Source organism: Ixodes scapularis, unplaced genomic scaffold (genome assembly GCF_016920785.2).
Source record: "Ixodes scapularis isolate PalLabHiFi unplaced genomic scaffold, ASM1692078v2 PGA_scaffold2__306_contigs__length_199485367, whole genome shotgun sequence".
In the NCBI taxonomy this organism is placed as follows: Eukaryota; Metazoa; Arthropoda; class Arachnida; order Ixodida; family Ixodidae; genus Ixodes; species Ixodes scapularis.
This window is the reverse complement of record NW_024609857.1, coordinates 137,946,722-137,969,511: the sequence shown is the minus strand read 5'-3', so window position 1 is coordinate 137,969,511 and position 22,790 is coordinate 137,946,722. Positions and strand designations below refer to the sequence as shown.

Sequence of the window (22,790 nt, the reverse complement as noted above, 5' to 3'; positions counted from 1 at the left end):
ACATCCCACAAGTGTGCAGTGCTGTAGGCGTTGCCAAGCGATTCCGAAAAACCGCTTGCCACCGTTTTACTGATTGCCGACGCGCCAGATTTTCGTCAAAAGTAATTAAATGTAAAACAATGAACTGCAAGCGTCCCGGCTGGTGCCTCTGTCGTGCAATTATGTTCGCATCGTTGGTTCGCATGCACGTGAGGGCAACTCCGGCAGGCTTGCAGGTGCACGTGCTTCGTCGCGCGAGCGAAACGGCTGTTCGATCGAAACCGAAACCATGCCTCTCCGCTCCGTCGCCAACTGGTTGCCAAAAGTCTATGCAAAATGTAACTTCCCAGCATGCGACAAAAAAGAGTCCAGCGCCGCGTGCTTGCAAGGCCGGCAGGCGAGGTACGAGCTAAACACAGAAAAAAAGAACCTGAGCGCATTGATGCAAGACATCGCGAGCCAGGGTCGCTTTGTGAAACGACTGAACTCGAGACAGACAAGCGTGCTCTGCGGGTTCAGCATGCAGACATTCCCTTCTTTTCTTTAGCTTACTTCAACTTTTCTTCACGACACATTTTTCACGTGCCGGGGTCCCTCTCGAAAGAAAGCCCACCAAGAGAAACCTAGGTAATCAAAACTTCGACACGGCAGTCTTTGAGTCAGAGAGAAATTTTTGTAGCAGCCTATGTTTTAAACAAGAACATGAATGTTGATGAACATGCGGCGGTCCTTATGTTTCAGTTTAGGAAGCTCCATATCTGCAATGTCGTGTGGCCGTTGATTTCAGGAGCGAGAGCTTCAGTTCAAAAAGCAACACCCGCCGCGCCGAAACATAGTTTCGTTTCACAGCGTCACGTCATGGCTGGTACCCAGCACACTAGCGTCGCAGCACACACACACGCCAACATCTATCGTAAAACAAAAAGCGAGACGAGACTAACGCTTACGAGACGACGAGAGCGTGAAAGAAGAGACGGCATGGCGGAAAAACCATGCAAAAACCATGAACGATTGATGCAGGGTATTTGTGTCGGGCGGCCGTTTGCGCCGCCTAGCTTATGCATGCTCAGTTACGGTACTTAGTATAGTTTCAGTTTTGAAAGGCGACCAAAATTGACCCTTTGGCTCAGGCTTGCCGCAGATTACCCATATTTTGGCAAAAAGTAGCAGGATGTAGCAGGGTTCGCCCCTTAGCGCAGTTTGGCACAACTGGCGCAGCCATCACATCACTGATATAGGCAGGCAATAGCTGGCCTTGAAAATACTTGCTCTTGGTGGCCGAGAACAAACTCGTGTTCCTGATTGGCAGCCATTTGCTGCGAAGAATACCTGCACATATCCTAAAGAACCCAGTCGTAGTCTAATACAGATGCTTTGGCCGGACAGACACACAAAAGCCTCACACAAGACCACAATAAAGACAGGAAATAGAGTATTTCTGAGGAATAAAACACACAACTCAGGCATCAATCACTCACCTTGAAAACACTTGCGATGAGCGGCAAAGAGCGAACTCCTGGCCTTGATTGGCTGGTGCTTGCCACCAAGACCTGCATGTATATAAGAAAGAACCCGGTCTTAATTAAACTTGGGTGTTTTTGCAGAAGGTAGACAACAAAATACAAATGCAAGACCACTACACATAGGAAATGGCATCCAAGAGGAATGAAACACTAAACGCAGTGTGTTAGTGTTGACTCTGTTTTTTCCCCCGAGTCACCCGCTTTCTCGGGCGAGCCCTTGGGCTCGGTCCTTGGGCCACTTTTGTTTTTAATTTTTATTAACGATTTAAAGATACACCACCCCAATGTACAAAGCCGATTTTTTGCTGACGATTCTGTTTTTTTTGCTAAGGTAAACAACCCGTCTGATCAAGAAGAATTAAATTATTGTCTATCTTTGGTTCATGCATGGTGCATAAAATGGAATATGGTTCTGAACTGTAAAAAGTGTGTTCAAATGGCCGTGACGCGAAAGAACAACCCTTTGTTTTTTACATATTCTATCAAATGAGTACCACTCGATACTGTTAACCAATATCAATACCTCGGAGCTTTAGTTACCTCTGATTTGTCATGGAGTGCACATATTGAGGTTATAGCTCGTAAAGCAATGCGGAAGCTCTGGTTTTTAAAACTAAATATTAACCTGTGTTCACCTGAAACTAGACTGACTGCTTATAAAACCATCATAAGACCAATGCTAGAATATGCATGTATTGTATGGGACCCTCATACAAAGCTATCAATCGATATGTTAGAGACTGTGCAAAAAAAAACATTGCGGTTTGTGTACAACCGTTATGGTTTTATGTCATTCGTTTCAGATTTGTGCCCAAGATCGGGATTGAGTGATTTAGCAACCCGGAGAAAAACAGAACGGCTGAAGTTTCTTTATAATATTGTCACGGATAGTGACCAAAAACAATATATAAACAAGAAAAAATATACGTTTAATGTGGCGAACTTGTGCCAAAAATAGAAGGGTACAAGAGGTAATAACAGAGCGTCGAGGTCGGCGTGACAACAGAGTCGAACGCTGGGGCGAGACTGAATGTAGATCGCCACGCGGAGCCCCTTATGTACACGTGTGGGCTTCTGGAATAATCAGCGTAGAAGGTTCGGCGTGTAGAACATTCCGACCTCGAACAAGCAACATGGTTCTCGAATTTACCAGAACACTACTTTGCAGAGTCAACAAAAATGTGCCTCCGCGGCCAGGAATCGAACCCTGGCTTTCAGCGTGGAAAGCAAGCGCGATAACCGTTAGGCCACGCGCGCGCTGCCTACTTGGCCAGCTGCGCGCGTGGCATTACTCCCCCCTTCAAAAAAAGTGCATCGTCCCGATGCAACCCAAAAACAAAACAAAGCAAATAAAAAGGACGGTAAACTAAAGAGTCATTTGGAACAGATAAGGTCCACAGTCCTATCGAGTGTAGTACGGCTTCAGTCGCACGACGTGGACGACTTCCGGTCGTGGAGGGCGGCGTGAGGAAGCATGTGTTCCATCGGGCATCACCTCGTAGTTCAGATCCCCGAGTCGACGAAGCACTTTGTAGGGTCCAAAGTAGCGCTTCAGGAGTTTCTCGCTGAGACCACGGCGGCGGATCGGTGTCCACACCCACACCCTCTCTCCGGGCTGGAAGTGGACGTCCCGACGACGAAGGTTGTAGCGGCCAGTGTCGACACGTTGTTGAGCCTTAATCCGGAGTCTGGCGAGCTGACGGACTTCTTCTGCCCTTCGGGCAACCACCTGGGCGTCGTCGCTTGCGTCGACTGCCGGTTCGTGGGGTAACATAGCGTCCGAGTAAATCCATACCGATTTGCTGGAATGGGGCAGATGGCGGCGCAATAGGCTGAAGAAGTCCTGCCGGCCTCGTCGGTGGCTTCTTCCGTCGTTGACACTCGTGGCAAGATCGGGTGTAGTGGTGCACTGTCTTCTCAAGCTTGGGTCAGTAGTACTTTTCGCGTATCCTGGCAAGAGTCCTGCTGTAACCAAGGTGTCCCGCCGTCAGGTCATCGTGGCAGGCTTGAAAAATTTCTTTTTGAAGACTGGAAGGGACCACCAACAGCCACGCCGCGCTGTTGTCGCTGCAGTTCTCCTTGTAGAGCACACCTTGTCGGATGGAGAAGGTTGGCAGTGTTCGTACAAAACCGCACGGAACGGCGCTTCCTTGTCCTTCTAGGTGCTCGATGAGTGCTCGCAGCTCAGGGTCGTCTCGCTGGAGTGCTGCCATGTCGCTGACATCCAGAGCGCCGAGGAAACACTCGTCGTCGTCCTCTTTGGTGCAGGAGGGACCGGCCTCGACTGGGGCCCTCGACAGGCAGTCGGCATCATTGTGCTTCCGGCCGGACTTGTACACCACGGTCATGTCGAACTCCTGCAGTCGTAGGCTCCACCGAGCGAGGCGTCCGGAGGGGTCCTTCAGGTTCGCCAGCCAGCAGAGCGAGTGGTGGTCTGTGACCACGCGAAAAGGACTTCCATACAAATATGGGCGAAACTTTGTTATTGCCCAGACGGCAGCGAGGCACTCCTTTTCAGTCGTTGAATAGTTCGTCTCCGCGTTAGACAGCGTCCGACCTGCGTATGCGATAACTCGCTCTGCACCGTCCTGCACTTGGACTAGCACCGCACCCAGTCCGGTGTTACTGGCGTCGGTGTGGATCTAGGTTTCAGCAAACTGGTCGAAATGGCCAAGAATCGGGGGCGTCTGGAGTCTTCCTTTGAGCTCGTCGAATGACCTTTGGTGTTCTTCTGTCCACTCGAACTTTACGGCGTCCTTCGTGAGGTGTGTCAGTGGTGCGGATAGTTTGGCGAAGTCTCGAACAAAGCGCCTGTAGTAGGCACAGAGCCCGAGAAATCTTCTTACTGCCTTTTTGTCATACGGCGGCGCAAATGCAGCTACGGCGCGGGTCTTCTCGGGGTCAGGTAGAACACCTTTGTTGTTCACGACGTGGCCGAGGAACTTTAGTTCCCATAGGCGAACTGACACTTTGTTGGCTTGAGTGACAGGCCGGCGGTCTTGATGGCTTGAAGCACGGCTCGAAGTCGTCTGAGGTGTTCGTCGAAATATCGTGAGAATACCACGACATCGTCCAGGTAGACGAGGCAGCTCTGCCATTTCAGACCTGCCAGCACGGTGTCCATGACGCGCTGGAAGGTGGCTGGTGCTGTACAAAGTCCGAACGGCATCACTTTGAATTCGTACAGTCCGTCGGGAGTGACGAAGGCAGTTTTCTCGCGGTCATGTTCGTCGACTTCAATCTGCCAGTAACCACTCTTCAGGTCCATCGACGAAAAATATCGGGAGTGGCGCAGTCGGTCTAACGTATCGTCGATGCGGGGGAGCGGATAGACGTCCTTCTTCGTCACAGCGTTCAGTCGACGATAATCCACGCAGAACCGCAGGGTCCCAACCTTCTTCTTTACAAGGACGACTGGGGACGCCCATGGACTTCTTGAGGGTTGAATGATGTCGTCGTCGAGCATTTCCTGGAGTTGATCTTGAATCACTTTCCTTTCCTTTAAGGAGACTCGATACGGCGACTGGTGGACAGGGAATGCGTCGTCGTCAGTAATAACGCGATGTTTCGCCATTGCTGTTTGGCGAACTTTCGATGTCGTGGCAAAAGGAGTCACTGTATTCGGCGAGGAGGACAACCAGTTGCCGGCGCTTCGGAGCTGGGAGCTCGGGGTCGATGTCAAGCGGCGGCGGCGTCGTGCTCTTCTGCTGTGGCGGCGAGGCTTCCTCGGAGATTGCGGTGACCACGGCTGGCGCCTGAAGCTCCTCGATGTGACCCACGGTGGTACCCTTCGTTAGGTGCTGCGGCTCCTCGCGAAAGTTCGTCACAAGAACAGTTGTACGTCTTTCTTGGAGATCCGTCACGCCTCTTGCGACACCAATTCCTTTTTCGAGGAGCAGTTGGACGCTGCCTTCCAGAAGAGCTTCACCGTGCATGGCTGCGTCGGTTATAACGGTGACGAAAACACTCGACCGCGGCGGTAGGTTCACATGGTCGGCGATAAGTCGGATCGCGGTTGACGTCGTGTTGATCTCCACCGGCGGCACGACGGGCTTTCGAAGCGACAACTGGTTCGCAGCGAGGTCGATGACGGCGCCATACTCGCAGAGAAAGTCCATCCCGAGGATAACGTCCCTCGAACAGTCTTGCAGAACGACAAACTTCACAGGGCACGTCTCACCGTGGATCTCGCCGCGAGCAGTGCACCTCCCGACTGGTGTGATGAGGTGCCCTCCGGCGGTTGGTATTTGAGGTCCATCCCACGGCGTCGTGACTTTTCGAAGGCAGCGGGAGAGCCTCCCACTCAAGACTGAGTAGTCTGCTCCGGTGTCCACGAGTGCCGATGCGTCGTGGCCGTCGATGATGACGTTTAGGTTGTTGGACACCGTTTCAGGAGCGTCGTTTCGGTCTCCGGTAGCGTTCGTGGGGGGGCCCTCCGACGTTCGTCGAGGATCTTGACGTCGGTCGTCTTCGGCAACTCCACCTCCAGGAGTTGCCGCGCCTAGTTTCCCCGGCGTGGAGCGAGGGGCGACAGGCTTTCACGTCGGGGTCGGTGCATCGGCGAAGCTGGACGTCGTGGTGAAGGCGACCGGAACTCTCGGCGGGACGCAGGCTCGGGGGACTGAGGTCGTTGCAGATACTCGTCGATCTCCCGAGGGCGTTCACCATACCGGGGGCGTGGGTCGTTAGGGTGGAATCCACGCAGCCCGAGTCGACGGTATGGCATCGGCGGTACACATGGTCAGCTTCCCCGCAGTGGTAACACAGCGGGCGTCGGTCGGCCGTCCTCCAGACGTCTGTCTTCCTCGGCGCAGGTCGGTCTGGGTGAACGTGCGCCTGATCTTCCTGTCGTCGGGGATACTGCGGCGTTGGGGCGTCTCTTCGGGGTGGCGCCGTGGCTTGGCGGGGAGCTTGCGGCGGTCGTCGGGCTATGGCAGCATAGCTCAACGTCTGTTCCTCCGGTGAAACCGTGGTGACGGGAACCTCTGGTTGGAGCGCCCGTTGTACTTCCTCGCGCACAGCCTCGGCAATGGAGAGTGTCGCTGGACGACTTGCGGCTGGCAGCAACTGGCGGAGTTCCTCCCGGACGACCTCCCGGATAATTTCGCGGATGTCCATACCAGGAGCGTTCTCGCCGCCAAGCAGCGCGGTTGCAGCGACACTTGGATGTCGCTGGTAGTGGGAAGCGCGCGCTTGGAGGGCGCGCTCGATGTTTGTCGCCTTGGTGAGAAAGGCTTCGACGGTGCCCGGCGGGTTTCGCACGAGGCTTCCAAAGATGTCGTCTCTCACCCCGCGCATGAGGACCCGTAGCTTCATTTCGTCTTTGGCTCGTGGGTCGGCACGGGCGCTCAGGCGGAGGACATCTTCTACGAAGCTTGTGACGCTTTCGTCGGGGCCCTGCGTTTGAATTCGGAGGAAATCTTCTGCCTTCTCCCGTCGGTGTAGGGTGGCGAACGTCCGCTGCAACTCGGCCACACAGATGTCCCACGACGTGAGCGAAGCCTCGTGATTCTCGAACCAATGCCTCGCAGTACCCTCCAGCGAAAAGTAGATGTTGTGGAGGCACTGCTCCGCAGTCCATCCGTTGTGGCGTGCCACGCGCTCGTAGTGCTTGATCCAGTCTTCGACATCCTCGTGGATCTCGCCGTGGAAGGGAGTCGGCGTACGGGGAGCGGCGGGCAGGTAGACGACAGCAGGAGCGGCGGGGGTTGGCGACTGGTTGGCCATTGTCGGCTTCGTTGGCTGCTTGGTCCTGGGCGGCAGAAGTGCGAATTCCGGGTGTAGGCCTTGGGTGCGACGACTGAACCGGATCTCGGTAGTGACTTCGTTGGTTCTTCGTGTGCTTGGCGTCGGACTTGCACTGCGGGCCCTCGGAGGGGTACGCGGCAGGGGCATGTGTTACCCAGCACCTCCACCAAAATGTCACGGGTAGTGACCAAAAACAATAAATAAACAAGAAGAAATAAACGCTTAATGTGGCGAACTTGTGCCAAAAATAGAAGGGTACAAAAGGTAATAACAGAGCGTCGTGGGCGTCGAAGTCGGCGTGACAACAGAGTCGAACGCTGGGGTGAGACTGAATGTAGATCGCCACGCGGAGCCTCTTATGTACACGTGTGGGCTTCTGGAATAATCGGCGTAGAAGGTTCGGCGTGTAGAACATTCCGACCTCGAACAAGCAACATGGTTCTCGAATTTACCAGAACATTACTTTATAGAGTCAACAAAAATGTGCCTCTGCGGCCAGGAATCGAACCCTGGCTTTCAGCGTGGAAAGCAAGCGCGATAACCGTTAGGCCACGCGCGCGCTGCCTACTTCGCCAGCTGCGCGCGCGGCAATATGATACAGGGTAATTTGCGACTGTGTCTCTGTGATTACACTTCATTTAACGAAACAAGGCCACTAGAGGCCAACACCAATTAACACTTGTCGAACCATTGTGTTGAACCACTTTGTTCAAAGCATCCTTGTTTCCTAGAACCACGTGTGAGTGGAATAAGCTTCTTGAAAGTGTTGTAAATTTGAGATCATTAGATACTTTTAGTGAAGCACTACTCTCGCACTTTGTTGAGTAGTGGCTCTTTCTGTTTGTACTTGTTTCGCTTGTTTTTGAATATTGTTTTTGTACACCTCCTGCCTGGGCGTTCCACAGAATGCTGGCAGTATCACCAAATAAATAAATAAATAAAAAATAAATAAAATATAGGCGGGCAATAGCTCACCTTGAAAATATTTGCTCTTGGTGGCCGAGAACAAACTCGTGTTCCTGATTGGCAGCCATTTGCTACGAAGAATACCTGCACATATCCTAAAGAACCCAGTCTTAGTCTAACACAGATGCTTTGGCCGGACAGAGACACAAAAGCCTGACACAAGACCACTATAAAGACAGGAAATAGAGTGTTTGTGAGGAACGAAACACACAACTCAGATAGGCATCAATCACTCACCTTGAAAACATTTGCCATCAGTGGCAAAGAGCAGACTTTTGACCTTGATTGGCTGGTGCTTGACACCAAGACCTGCATGTATAAGAAAGAACCCTGTCTTAGTCAAACTTGGGTCTTTTTGCAGAAGAGACACAACAAAATACTAATGCAAGACCACAACACATAGGAAATGGCACCTAAGAGGAATGAAACACAAAACTCATATAGGCGGGTAATAGCTCACATTAAAAATACTTGCTCTTGGTAGCCGAGAACAAACTCGTTTTCCTGATTGGCAGCCATTTGCTGCGAAGAATACCTGCACATATCCTGAAGAAACCAGTCTGAGTCTAACACAGATGCTTTCTGCGGACAGAGACACAAAAGTCTGATACAAACCACAAAAAGCAGGAAATAGTGTCTGCGAGAGATGAAAACAGACCCAGGTAGAGAGGCTTGTTCTTTTTCACCTTAGTCAAATAGTGTAGCTCCTTTTGCTAAAACAATGCATATTTGCTAAAAAATGTATAATATATATTTTGTCCCATTTAGCAGAGTTTACTGCCAAGGGTACCTGCACACCAGAATAAGTCAGACTTAGTCAGTTTTTTTTTTTTCTTTTTATGGGCGAGAACAGAATCCTAAACGGGTGATGAAAAAAATATAAGCCTACCAAGCCAGGCTAGTGTGCCTTGATGCAAGTGCAGTGCCTCGGCCGACAAATGAGGTTCTATTCTTGGTCACTTGTCATATTTGGTGGGAATAGTAAAGTAAATGAAAATAAGGCTATCTCTCTTGCAGCCGACAGCTGCAAACAAAATTTATATATTTCGATCAACGACCTAAAAATAAAATTGGGTGGTGGCCAAGCGGTTTATGGTGTCAAATTTCAAATTTAGACTGTGTAGTACTGGTTTAAGTCCTCCTGGTGTATATTTTTATCCTTATTAATTATAATTAAACTTTTTTTTATTTTTGAGGCATCAGCACATCATTTATACGCTAATTCACCTTTAGAAGCGTTTTAAGAATACTCCACGACTTCCTAGTGCTCGTAATAAAATCTCATTAAGAGCAGCTTTCAATTTTTTTCTTGCTCTCGCTGCTGCTTGCTTCCTCACCCTTAAGATGGGGCGCACCTCAGAGCCCCATAGAGAATACATGAGGTTTTTCACCAAATTAAAAAAATTCTCACATAATAACGGCTGCGCGGATCTTCTTGAAAATTTCGGCTTTAAAGACATTGAGTCATTATCGAGTCACTAAACGCAACAGATGTTTCGTCATAAATTTAATTATATTCTTTAAAAAATCATGAAAATGGTCAAAATCGGCTAATTCGGCACTCTTGCGTTCGGAGTGAATTTACAAAATTATCTAAATTCAAACATAAGAAGAATTGCGTTTAATGTCTTCTAAATTTATTACGGAATCGAATAATATTCAAATTATTCATGTAAGTCGATTTGTTCCGTAACTACAGCAAATATAAAGAACCAAGGTGTCGGTGCTTGTTTTCGTCGTTTTTAAGGTACCTCTCTCTCCCGTGCGGTGGCGCTCGCTGTCCACGATATGCGAAATCGTCCGTTCGGAGATCGGCCGGATCGGCACTGTGCGAGGTGTTCTTCCACGGCCGTATTCCGCGCCCGTATCCTGTTTCATTCTGCACGCCGAGGCGTCAGTGTGCGTGTCTTGCTTTCCTGGTTCTCGCTGGGTAGGTCTCCGTGTTTTCGCAAGTGGCAAATTCACCTTGGAGCTATGGGTCGAAGACAACCGTCCTGTGGCAAGCGGACCGCGAGGTGTTCCACAACCTCGCGGTCCGTCAACGCGTCGTGCTTGTTTCTACTTTTTTTTTTTTTCTTTTAAAAACGGGTTTTTTTTTTTTGACGCAAAGTTTTATTTTATCGTTATCCTTCACACAAACGTCCTTCGGCCTTGGGGTCGTGGAAATTGGGGATGAAGCGTGCACAGAGTAGATCGTTGTTTGCCTCCTTTTTATTTTTCACGGACGTCCTGTGACCTCCGTACGGTTCGTGGTCACCACAATCTAACGCGGGGAAAAACGGGTCGCCTGCTCTGTAGTCAGGGTATTCCTAGGGGAGGGTGATAACTCGCTGTTCTTCTGGAAATTCACATATCACCCAAAAAGGTGACATGGGTAATGATTACGGTATGTTTTTTTTCCGGTGTTTATTTTGAGCGAAAATTGGTGCATGTTTTTCGGTGCTTATTTTTTAATCACCAGTGTATTATGGGTTGAACGTCTTGTGATGACGCTAAAAAGCGTTGATAACCAAAGAAAAATGCGATTGGACAAGAACATTTCAAATTTCCAATTCTATTCACATATCCATTACGCTCTTCTCGTGGGAGCATCTATCCTGACGAAAAATGCCAAAGTCATTGAGCTGTGAACGCATACTCAGTGTACAATCTTTCGGCCTAGAGAGGTATTGCGCACGCTCGAACGCGCTTCACAGCCCAGTAGACGAAGTTGGTGGCACCCAGAAGGCGAGTTCGTGAATGGTCTGTAGTAGGCAAAAGAAACAAATAACAATCAACGCATATCAGCTCTTCAAGCGAAGAAGCGCGTTTCTAAGGTCAATGGTTCCGGACGGCACTAATGTTGTTGGCGTTGTCGTAAGATGACGTCAGTTCATACGAACTGACGTCATCTTACGTGATGACGTGACACAAACACGTCATCTTACATGATCTCGTTACACGAAATGACGTCATCTTACGTGATCACGCTGCACGAAATGACGCCATCTTACGTGACCACGTAACACGTCATCTTGTAAGTCAACCTCTCCCCACAGCAGCGCGCTCCGCGCTTTCCGGGCCCGTGCAGTGCTGTAGTCGAAAGCAAGCTCCCTATGGCAAGCGAAAGCTTCTGAAGTCTCACATTGAGAATACTCGCTAGCGACCGTCTGTGGAAGCTTCGCACTTTGAGGTTTTTGTCGAGATCGAGCCATCGTGTTCCATTAACTATAGTTGAAGTTATCGTTCAATAAAGCCCTAAAAAATATGAATGTAGTTGGTGTAGACATCAAGATCTAATCAAAAATGCGGTTTGACGTCAATTAACGTGCATACACAAGTGTAGAAAAAAATGAGTTATTTGTGCATAGATGTTTAAAAAAGTGTTTATTATTCGACATAGGACTTTGGGAGAAGGATGTGTTCAGATTTTTCTTCATGAGCGCAAATATACCTGACGCAATAAATAGTGACGATTTCATCGTCCCAGTGGTGAGCAGGTGATTTCTTGCTCGAAACAATGATGCCATTTCATAAACCAAGTTCTGTGACATATGTTTTTCCAATGTCTGGTCACTATTTTGTAAACCTTTCAGTCCAAACGAGTATACTTCTGTTTGTTTTTGTTAGCTTAGGAGGGGGTCACAGAGCCTATCTCTTTGTCTTCCTCTAGGACAGACGTACAGAGTTATACCGCAACACGCATCTGTGGAACACACAGAGCTAGCGCTCTCCTGTTGGCGGTACAGTAGCAGACGACACAACGCAGCTCCGTAGTCTATCGAGGGCACGGCTAGCCGCGGCCCGTAGCGCGACCGTTCAGACTTGGGAAATGGTTTTGAAGAACCGAGAAATGGTATCTTGTGTACAATAATCACATGTCGTTAGTATACTAGTATTCTACTTGCTAAGCCAAATAAATATTTGCAGCTTGTGAGAATATGTTTGCGTGACGATTTACCGTTCACACTCCTGACGGATGTTAGCGAGTCCTTCATGTTCGTGGCTCGCAGTTATCGGTACCCCCTCGGAGTGACTTCACCATATATATTTTTTTCTTGCTTGCAGGACATCATAAAAATCACAAACACGCGAGAAAAAAAAAATCTTATGAGTACGCGTGATTTTGAGCTTCGCAGCTCTAAAGATGCCCGGTAAATGTCGTCCAGTCTGTTTTGTCTATACTCCGTTTCACCGTAATTTGGCAACCCTCAGTCGCGGAGCAAAGCACGTGACAGCTACTTTTACGAGCAGTACTATGGCACCTGCAGCGCGTCTCCGATTGGTGTGGTTAGCGTCTTATGCTGGCCATACATCAAAAGTTGTCCCGAAGTGCAACAAATGACGTCACAAAAGACGGAGTGTCACGCTGTTGCATCTCGCGATCCTGGCAATTCATCGTAGAAATGCTGGCGAAAACCACGAGGGAACACGAGTGTCGCTGTCGTCATGGCGTCCCAACGAAAGGCAATTATACAATTTCGACGTTTTTGTAATTCGGTAATTTAAATTACTGTATATAATTTTTAAGAAAGTAAAGACATCATAACCAAATAGGAACTTCCGTGCCAAAACATGCAGTGCGAAGTGAAGACAACTACTATCTTTTTTTTTTCTTGATGTCCACAAAAAAAAAAAGGCTATGCAGCATCGATCCTACCGTTTTTTTGTTTTTTTTTTCGCACATTATGTGATGTCCTCCAACACGAAAGTACCGACGTAAAAGCGCTGTAGAGACGATATAAAAACAAAAATTTAAGGGAATCGAGCTTTGTAGTACACGGAAAAAAATAAATAATTAACGACTTTTTACGGTAAACACTTCACCTCTAAGTAGAACTTCAAAAAAGTGACGGTTACGCGCTTTCATGCCCATTTCAACAAAGTTGGGAGAACGATGTATTGCATCTTGTGAATAGACATGTGGAGCAGCATGTTTATGTTAGAGGCATTGTGTGTAATCGCTGCGCAGTACCTGCCAAAAGAAGATATTATTTGGGCAGTCTCAACCGTTTCCGTCTGTGTGTGCTACGAATACAGCAACTCTTTTCGTAGAAGAAGTGATGAGGAAATGGCGTGCCCTTGATGATACATTGTGATTATGAAATAAAATTTTTAATCAGCCAATAATTGCGACCTGTCCGGTCGCCTGGAACCCCGACAACAACTATCGTTCTCTGGAAAGTTCATTCTAATATTTACACGTTTTGTGGAGTTCATCGAGCGAATAAGAATGTTCCAACGATGAGCTAAACCTACACGAGTTCCCCAATCCAACTCGGCGCTTTTGAATTTTAGCGCCGTAGATAGTTCTGCGAACAGAGTATACTTCTGTGCAAATATTCGTCTAACAGTTTTGCAACGAGAAAAGAGTCAAAGTACAGGCTAGCTGGTGGAAGTCAACCATTTCGTCCTTTACCCTGAGACTGGGGGGTTTTTTTGAAGAGCAGAAGAAACAGACAGGTTGAGACCTGTCTGTTTTTTCTGTTTCTTCTGCTCTTCAAAAAACCCCCCCAGTCTCAGGGTAAAGGACGAAATGGTTGAGTTTTGCAACGTTGGAAAGCATCGGAATGATTCAGAATCACTGCGGAGTTGATACTCGGGAAGATAAGACGGGCACTTGGGAGAAACGGACCGTGGCATTTGAGACAGGGGCACAACCGGGGGACAAACGTGCTACAATCGCATACCCTTCCAAGGTCATCGCTTGGGCGACCGCGCGCGCGCCCAAGAAACCTTTCTTTTCTTCTTTTTAGGGGTGGTGGGGGGGGGGGGGGGGGGAGTGGTGTAGGCGCTGATTGTCTTCCTCCTTTGTGGCTTTTGACAGACGCACAACGAGACTGGCAGAACAAGCGCATGATTCATTTCTTTCGATGGAGGCGTTCTGTCTGTGTATGCGAACATGATTTTTTTCCCCTTTTAGTAGTTAGTTGTTCTTGCCTTGACTCGGGTCCCAGTGGGTGCGTTGTCGTTGTATGCCCACTATTTTTTTTTTAGTTTATGGTAGTTTTTGCGCTGATGGGGTATCAAGGTAGACAAAAAGTAAAAAAAATAAAATAGCGCCTCGACAAAAAAAAAAAAAAAAAAAAAAAGTTTTTGCGATCAGGAACGTTTTTAAAGCCATTTTAGGAGCCTGCGGTGTTACCACAGGTGCAGGATTGAGAGCGTAACCCACGCACTTGAAGAGAAGGGGAAGCTCTCGTCTTATTGGAACTCTCTTTTATGGGTTTCGACGTCGCGATTGTCCTTCAAAATCAACTGTCATTTATTTCTCGCTCGTGGCTTTCAAGTACTGGAAGCCACGACTCGAGCCACAATAGTTTTGCGAAATCAAGGTTTCGCTGAAATGGATAACTCTCACGTACAGTTCGACGCGCAATACCTTTGCCGTATTGACTCGCGAGAGATGCCCCCAACACGGCTGAGTATGGCGGTGCTCCAGACCTAACATCTAAATTTTGTTGCCTTACCTGTTACTATTTCGCGCCCATTTTGAGCCATATCAAAATGAAAGCGCATGATGAAATAAAAGTCACACTCGTTTTCCGCTCGATGGAAATTTCACGCCAGCTCGCTGTCTTTGCTGGTACCTTGAGCGTTTCCCAGCAATACGGAGAGTTAAAAAAAACAAAAAAGAAAAAAAAAACACGTACGATGGCATCCTTTGCGGGATGAGGACGATTCGTCACATGCGCATTCGTCACAGGACGATTGGTCACAGGATGATTCGTCACATAGGAACATTTGTCACAGGATGACTCGTCATGCGGGCAACTGGTCTCATTGATCGAGCAGGGGACGATAGTAAATTGTAAATTTCAACATCTGCCCACATACCCTGATGAGGAGTTTCACAATTTTCCACTGTCACGTAAACCAATGGTTATATAAACTAATATTACAATACTCATCCGCTTTTCCTTTCATTATATTACGGGTCTTCAGCAGGTTGATCTCAGTTGCAGGCTTGAACGAGCAATAATCCGACTGGCAGCCAAATTAGTTTTTAGTTTTGCCTTGCATACACCTATTCGACAAAACCAACAAGTATCGGAATTCCTTCTGCCGAATGTGTACGAGTACCCCTCGTGCAGCATCATGGCTCTCTCTGTTGCGATCACCTCCATCCTTTTGAATGTAGTTCAAAAATAGTCGCTCTTCTATGGCCTCCGCATTCACCGTTCAGGACGGACCCAGATAGCTAGAACGTCTGTTACAAATTCTTTGACCTCGAGAAGCGAAAGACATGCTAAGATAAGAGGTGACCGACTTTCTGAGGCCCAACCAACATTCAATGTTCGAGACCGAATCAGAAGCTAAAACGTTCCTTACAAATTCTTCGCCTTTGTCCGCCCGAACCAAATTGAACAATACATTTTTGGGGGGACGAACTATTGTGAGACCGGTTGGCCGCGTGACGAGTCATCCTATGACGAATGTTCCTGTGTGACGAATCGTCCTGTGACCAATCGTCCTGTGACGAGTGTGCATGTGACGAATGGACCGTATCCCATCCTTTGCACACTCATTACTTCTATAACACTGAGCCACCTCGTATCCTTTTGTTTTTCTTTCATGGTACTAATTTCTTTCTGCGCATTACGGCTGTTACGATGCTAAGTCTGTCTGCCCTTCGAATTTAAACTTAGGCTCAGATCAGGGACGAACCAGTTTAAATCAGGAAAATATAATTAACACTGTAGCAAAGTAAATCTATCATATCGAACGGAAATACGATTTGGCACATTCCATCTGAACACATATTGTGCACAGTGAATGCAATAGCGAGTCAGCGTGCAAAACGCCGCCACACTGAGCTACCATAACATCTCGGCGATTTTTGCATAGCACCGAGCACGGAAAAGAGAAAACAGTTATTCATTCACATAAACGAAGCAAATTTATTTAAAGCCCGGACACTCCGTACGTCCAATCTAGCTAAGGTTATCAATAGACTCGACCATGTCATTTGTCGAAACAGATTAAAGACGTTGGCAAAAATTATTAGACTGAATAAGTGAATCTAACGCACGTATTTTACCAACCGACGGTCGCGCGCCTTCAATACCCTTTCCAATTGTCATTGCGCACCTTGGACACACTTTGGGAAGCAATGCATATTTACATCGCCGCCCGAGGTCTCCATTAAACGCGTAGTGCTGACCCAAATAAAATGCTAACCTGACTCTCAATCGCTCACCGCAAAGGACGATTTCGAACAGGCGGTACTGTAGGTCACTTGAGATAAAAAAAAGAAAAGAAAAACAAGCTATAGAAACGAGCGTCGTAAAAAAGGGGACCGGCATTTTTATTCCTACCTCCGAACAGAAACGAGCGCCACCCACTGCATCACACAGCGCAGAGGCCGGACTCGGTCACCGCGCGTACATACCAAGCGCGCGCGAGGGGTGCAGAAACTTCCTCCGCCGGGAGAACACGGCAGAGTTCAGGATCTATTTCACGCAGCGGATAACGCGGGCCTTTTCACACCTCGATACTGGCGCCATCTAGAAGTTGCGCGTTCAACCACGTTTCGAGCCGCGCGCCATCTGGTGGCTGAAACGGACGAATAAATAGAGGTACCGCGCCCTCTTAAAATGCTGACAACTCGCCACAAAAGTAATAATAAAATGTGCTTCAAATGTGATGAAGACGAGCATTTCCAAGTTATACCCTTGCTTTATGCCCTGACCATGCCACCATACCATAGCTGAGTGCAGCGACAAATGGTCCCAGGTGCTGTGACCCGACCGTATATAGCCTTATGGTGTGGCGCGACTCATGCAGCCCCTATGCTTGATGATGGAGCCAGTGTGCAAGGTGCGACCTGCTTGAGCTGTGCAAGCCACAGCTTTACAGCCTGCAAACGGTGGGAAGATGCCCCTCCCTTTGCAGAGCTTGCAATAGCTCAGCAAGAAGCTATTGCAAGCACTAGGGAGCCACAGTGTGTGCATAAAAGCACTTCTGAATGTGAATTAGTGTGTAAATTATGCGTCTATACGTTAAAACTTAAAAAAAGTATTATTTATAAATATAAATATATATATATATACTGAAAACGACTCAATTTTCGCGAGGACCTAATTTTTGTGGATTTCGCGATTTGCCTACAAACGCGGAAACTACGTCCCGCGAACAACTCGGGCAATATGCGAACACTACGGAAGCTACGCTCGATTCGCGAAAATCAGAACCCGCGAATAATTTCAAATTTTAAGCTTCGGCCCGATTCGCAAAAATTTGAGCCCGCGAAAATTAAGTCGTTAACAGTATACTAAAAAGAAGGCAAAAAGAAAAGAAACGTCTCCAGGTGGGTTTGAACCCAGAGCTCCACTGCCCTTGATTTCAGTTCCCTAAGGCCCGCTTCAGACGGTGCAACCTTTCTAGCAATTTTGAGGTTGCTGGCAGGTTGTTCCCTAGGTTTTCCCAGATCAGCACGAATTTCTGAGATCAGGTTCGGCTCAAAACAGACAAGCAACTCGAACAAACTGGAGAAGTTTGAAGCAGCAGCAGCCAATCAGGGACGCAATATTTTCACGTGACACCCCTGTGGTGGTGAGGATGACAGCTGAGGACTTGGTCCTGGTTTGAAATGGATCGTTTTTGGAAATAAACTTTTTCAGAAACATGAGTATTCTCAACGGCACTCAAAGATATAAAAACATGTTTTTAGCACGTAGTTGTGCGTCTATATAGTGCAAGAAAAATCAAATTTCATGATGATGATGGCAAGTCGTAGGAATTCGGTTGCAGCGTGTGAACGCAGGCGGCCCGTGTTGCTGGTGTTGCGACGTTAAGTTGCTGGGGTAAATTGCCCCGTCTGAAGTGGGCCTTAGGCTCGCTTCCACCGTTCATGCTCAGCGAGCAAGCCCGCTTTAATCGTTCACACTTCAAGGCAAGCTGGACAGCTACAAGCCACCTAAATGTCTACCACCGCATCCCCGGCCAGGTCGTGACGCGACATAACTTATTAAAAGTCTTGCTGTCACTGCCACGACCGGCCAGAGTGAAGTCGAGAAAGAATCACATAAATCATTTCGTAGCTTTCTTGGAACGACCCCCCTCAAGGGAGAGTCGTCCCTCCGCCCTTCGATTGGTGGACTGACGCGAAGCCACTAGCCGTCTTGGCCCAGCAGTTACAAATCATAGTGCTCATTAACTCGCCTGCCAGCGTTCCCGGTGCCAACCGCAATTTCCTCCAGTTTACCCGACACCCGCTGATAATCTCGTCTGCCAGTGTTCCCGGTGTCAACTGCCATTTCCTCAATTTTCCAAACACCCACTGACAAAAACCCATCTGCACTCCAGGCCTCGACAAGCGCTTACTTGCCTACCGCATCACCCCAAGCCTAAATCCTAAATCTGCAATGAGTCCTGGCTGTTTCCCTTCCTGCCACTCGTTATCCTGCCTTCCAGCAAACATGCCGTTACTCTCCTCTGCCTCTGAAGACGACTTTCTTACATCTTAAACGCGCTCCCCGTCTCCTGCCAACCACTATGTTGGGGTACCCGAGAAAGCGGGTCTGCAACCTCGTTCTTCGAGCCCTTTAGGCACTCGATTCGAGGAGACACCTGCTGAACTCTGCCGTGAGACAAGTCGCCAAAATTCCAACATATATGTATCAACGGGCATCGCTGGCGTTAGTGAACAACCCGCTCAACGAATCCGTGAGACTCCCTGGGGACGACTAGAAGCAGAGGCATACCGAACGAGCCCCACGTTGGATGTGCCATTTTAAGGTTGGTTTCTTTATGGAGTTCGCTTAGCTACTAAGAATCACCGCCCAATCGGTATCCGCTCCGCCCGAACAAGAAGACAGCGAATAAGTTGACTGTACCTCACGGTTGCCCGTCGTTCAGAGCCAGCAGTCCAGGCACGCCGACACTTGTTGTCGCCCGTCGAACAGAGCTCACAGTCGGAGTCAGTGTCCAAACTTGCGGATCGTCCTTGCTACGCCAGCGCTGCGTAGGCTGGTTGTCCCGGGCTATCACTGCCCGAGTCTCGCTGTGGAACCACCCTGGAATCGTCGTGGCCTAGGCTAGATGGCCAGGACTCGCCGTTTCTACCGGTCCGGACTTCGAACCTCGCTGGTGGACCGCTCCGGGGTTCGGCATAGGCCAGGCCGGGCAGCCCGGCTCCGATGTTCCTGCCCAGCTCCAGCCTCGCTCAGCACGCACTGTCTCGCGCCAGCTCGTGACTTCTCCGCCGACCAACTGTCACATGCCCTCTGCCTCGTCTTTCACCCTTGGCTCCCACAAAGATAAGGAAAGGGAATATACCATTATGTTCAGTGACGTTCGCTGAGAAGACCCGGGACTCGAGCAGGAATGCCGTCATCCTTGGTGTGACCCTATGAGACTCTCTTGCTACCTTTGCTGGGGCTTATCTAACTGAAGTACTTGTCTGAAAAGTAGAAGAAACATATGTGCATAACACTCATTATTCACAAGAAAATTTGTCAACATCCAAAATGACCCGTGGAGAAAATTATGCGAGGAATTTGTCGGCCACGTTCGCCGAGTCACCTCTAGTGGCCAATGTTTCATTGCAACTTTAATTGTAGTAAACAGTCATAGGGTATATTACAAAGTGCAATTTGGTTTTGTACGAACCTACAACACACAAAACAGCACTCTAATACAGTATGTAGAGGTACCTCTAAACAAATTCCAGGGTTTCATGGAGCCTCCTCCAGATAACTGATGTTGAACATAAAATATGTGCACCAAGGAGTGAGCAAACAGTGACTTCCAATTAGTATCAAGCACCAGCGACATGTCGACAAGGAGTGCAATGTGTAGAGTGTCGTCTAGAAGTGTGCAGCCAAAATGAAAAGGCGAGATATAACGATGTCAGAATAAGATCACACCAAAAAGGTTCCGTTACAATCTAGGCAGAGTAATGAGTCAACCGACGTACAGCCGCGATTCACTTTGCGTTGAGGTGAAACATGGCCAACAAAATATAAAAAAGCGCTTTTTTTTTCTGTACATTAATTGCTTTGCACCGTTGATAGGACAGTTGGGCGGCGTCACAAAGTCACTCGCTCGCGTTTTTCAAATTCGTTCATCGGCACTCATGGTCTACCCGGGAGGAGAAAAGTACGAGCTCAGAGCCGAGCCGCCGAGCGTCGATTGCGACTTTTCCTAAAAAGAAGCTCCGGTAACACTTCGGCGACTCGTCAGCTTCAAACAACGCCTCTTCGAACTAAGGCCTTACTTCGAACGAGCCTAACGCGCCCGCGAATTCAATGCGGCGAACGGTCGCGGCAGAATGCACGCCGGGAGGAAGGGGGCTGGAGGCTGAGTATCCGAAAGAGATACGGCGCTGGTTTCTACGTCTATTTCGCACATGAGATAACAAACTGGCAAAGCTAGCCGAGTGTGAACAGTGACTGACGTTACGTTAGAGCACACGCAGTCGAGATGGCGCCTGCAACAGAGCACAGCTAGAGGCTTTCAACAGCTAGGGATACATGCGTTTAAAAAGGCCGCGATTTAAAAAACTTCACGTCTCCTTTCTATCCTTCGGTGTTTACTGTGATCCGCGTACACCAAAGCACTCAATGCTGCAAGTAATAGAGTCGTGTATACGTACCTTTCGAAGCAATTGAAAGTGTGCAGGTTTCGCTCGATGCCCACGAACACAGAGTGCAACGAACGCCAATTGAGGAGTTTCAGCGACGGTGCCACCGCCCTGGCGGCCGGTCGCCGAAAGAGAACGAGGGGGATAGGTTCGCTGGGCGTCGGCTTAGTGTAAATGCGTTGGCCGCGAACGTAGGCTTATAAACTTCGGCAGCAAGAATATTACGCAGCTCTAGTGTTTCGGTACGAGCAACAGAGGTGACACGACCTGCTACGACTATCTACGACCACCCGCCGCAGCGATGCAGGCGTCGAAGGAGCGCAACCTGTGTACTGTACTACGCAGTCAGTCGCCGTCGCCCGACGCAGGTCGTTTTGGCATCGAGGGCTTTCCTCCCCGGGCTCTTCGCATCTACTTGGAACCGAGTTTTATTTCCTGTGCTTGTGTATGTGCTCAGTGGGTGGGTATGGACCTCATAGAGCAGTTCTGCAGACTCAACAGCGACTCAAAGTTGACGGCGGAGGGGCTTGCAGCAACGCTTTCGGTTGGTGCACGGGTGCGACGACTACACGGATAAATTTTAAGATTGCTGCTAGCAAGGTGGGCCATAGTCGCTTTATGTTGACACGATTTTGAGTGTAAGTACTCCGTGCAAAGGCGAATCTATCGCCTTTCTAATCCACCTTTGCTTTCGTTGTTTTTCACAGGCACGACCGACTGCTAAGCAAATGCTCCTGTACCGATCACGGAGTGAATGTCTTCGGCCTTACATTGCGCAACGCCCAATAAAAAGTCATTCGTTCAGCGAGAAAACTTTCCTTCGAGTGACCTTCTTTGATTGATAATTTATCCCAATCAACACAATCGATTAAGTTTGCTTCCCTAGTTAGGACATTTTTGTGCCACATGCGGCACTAATGTTTGGCACGATGTATGCCACTGGTGGTATTGTGAATTGGTTTACTTCCAAAGCTGACAGTGTGACAGGTGGGACCATTCAATTTGCTAAAAATGTGATGATATGGGAATTTCATTGCATAACTAGCGTTTTACGTTTAAGATTGATAAGAAACATGCTCATGAGATGATGCATGCCTACAGCATAAGCTTTGCAGATCCAGAATGGATGTGCTATAGGCTACAGCCTCAAGATGTTTAATGGACCAAATTGGTGATTACACGGCAATAAATATTGTGGTGGAAAAGTGCCCATTGCCTCGGTGAGTTTTGATCGTGACCATTGGTGTGCTGTTGGCAAATTGGGTAATGGCAGACCTTTTCCCTGACCATCTGGCTTCAAGGGACATTGCATCTAGATGTGCTTAAATATCTTTATTTCAAGGTTCAATGGACCCCTCTGCATCATTACAGGAAGGCAGTCTCAAGCCACAACAAACCAGTGAATATACAATGCATAATAACAGGCACCAGTGTCCAGGCGTATAGTCCGCAGAAGCCAATTGGAGCCTAAAAGTGTTTGTTTTGTTTAGATAGTTTGCATTTGGTGTATAATCCGCAGGGCCCGATTTCTGCGCCCAGTGCATAGTCCGCCAAGCTGGTGCGTTGCGTCTTCGTGCTTTTTTTCTGGGTGATATTTTCTTCAGAAGTTCTTTGGCGAACGCTATTGAGCCTGAATAACTGCTCTTGAGGCCCATATCCAGCCACTGAGCTCACACAAGCACAGAAAATAACACTCGGTGCCAAGTACAAACGGAGCACCTGGGCGGAAAGCCGTGAATGCCAAACGAGCAGCGTCGAGTGACGGCGACTGACTGCGTTGCGCCCCCTCGACGACTGCATCGCTGCGGTGGGTGGTCGTAGCTAGTCGTAGCGAGATGATCTTCACTTCAAGCAAGAAATCTTGCCATACCATAGTCAAGATATGTGTGCAAGTGTTCGATGACGTGGGCGCTCTCACTTTGGTGCAGTTGTCATCAAGAAAGGTACATATCAGCAATGTTGCGTGTTTGAGGCTGAATTCACTATGACGCATACTTATCTAAACCTAA

General features: G+C 48.5%; 1 long non-coding RNA gene across 1 annotated transcript; it reads right to left on the bottom strand.

Annotated features, from left to right (window-relative positions):
• Positions 1 to 8,275: 8,275 nt before the first annotated feature.
• LOC120849726 lies at positions 8,276 to 19,062 on the bottom strand. Its single transcript, XR_005717987.1, has 3 exons — positions 19,034 to 19,062; positions 8,454 to 8,525; positions 8,276 to 8,311 (listed from the first exon to the last, which is right to left on the bottom strand). It is a non-coding gene; the product is annotated as an uncharacterized LOC120849726 (long non-coding RNA).
• Positions 19,063 to 22,790: the final 3,728 nt, after the last annotated feature.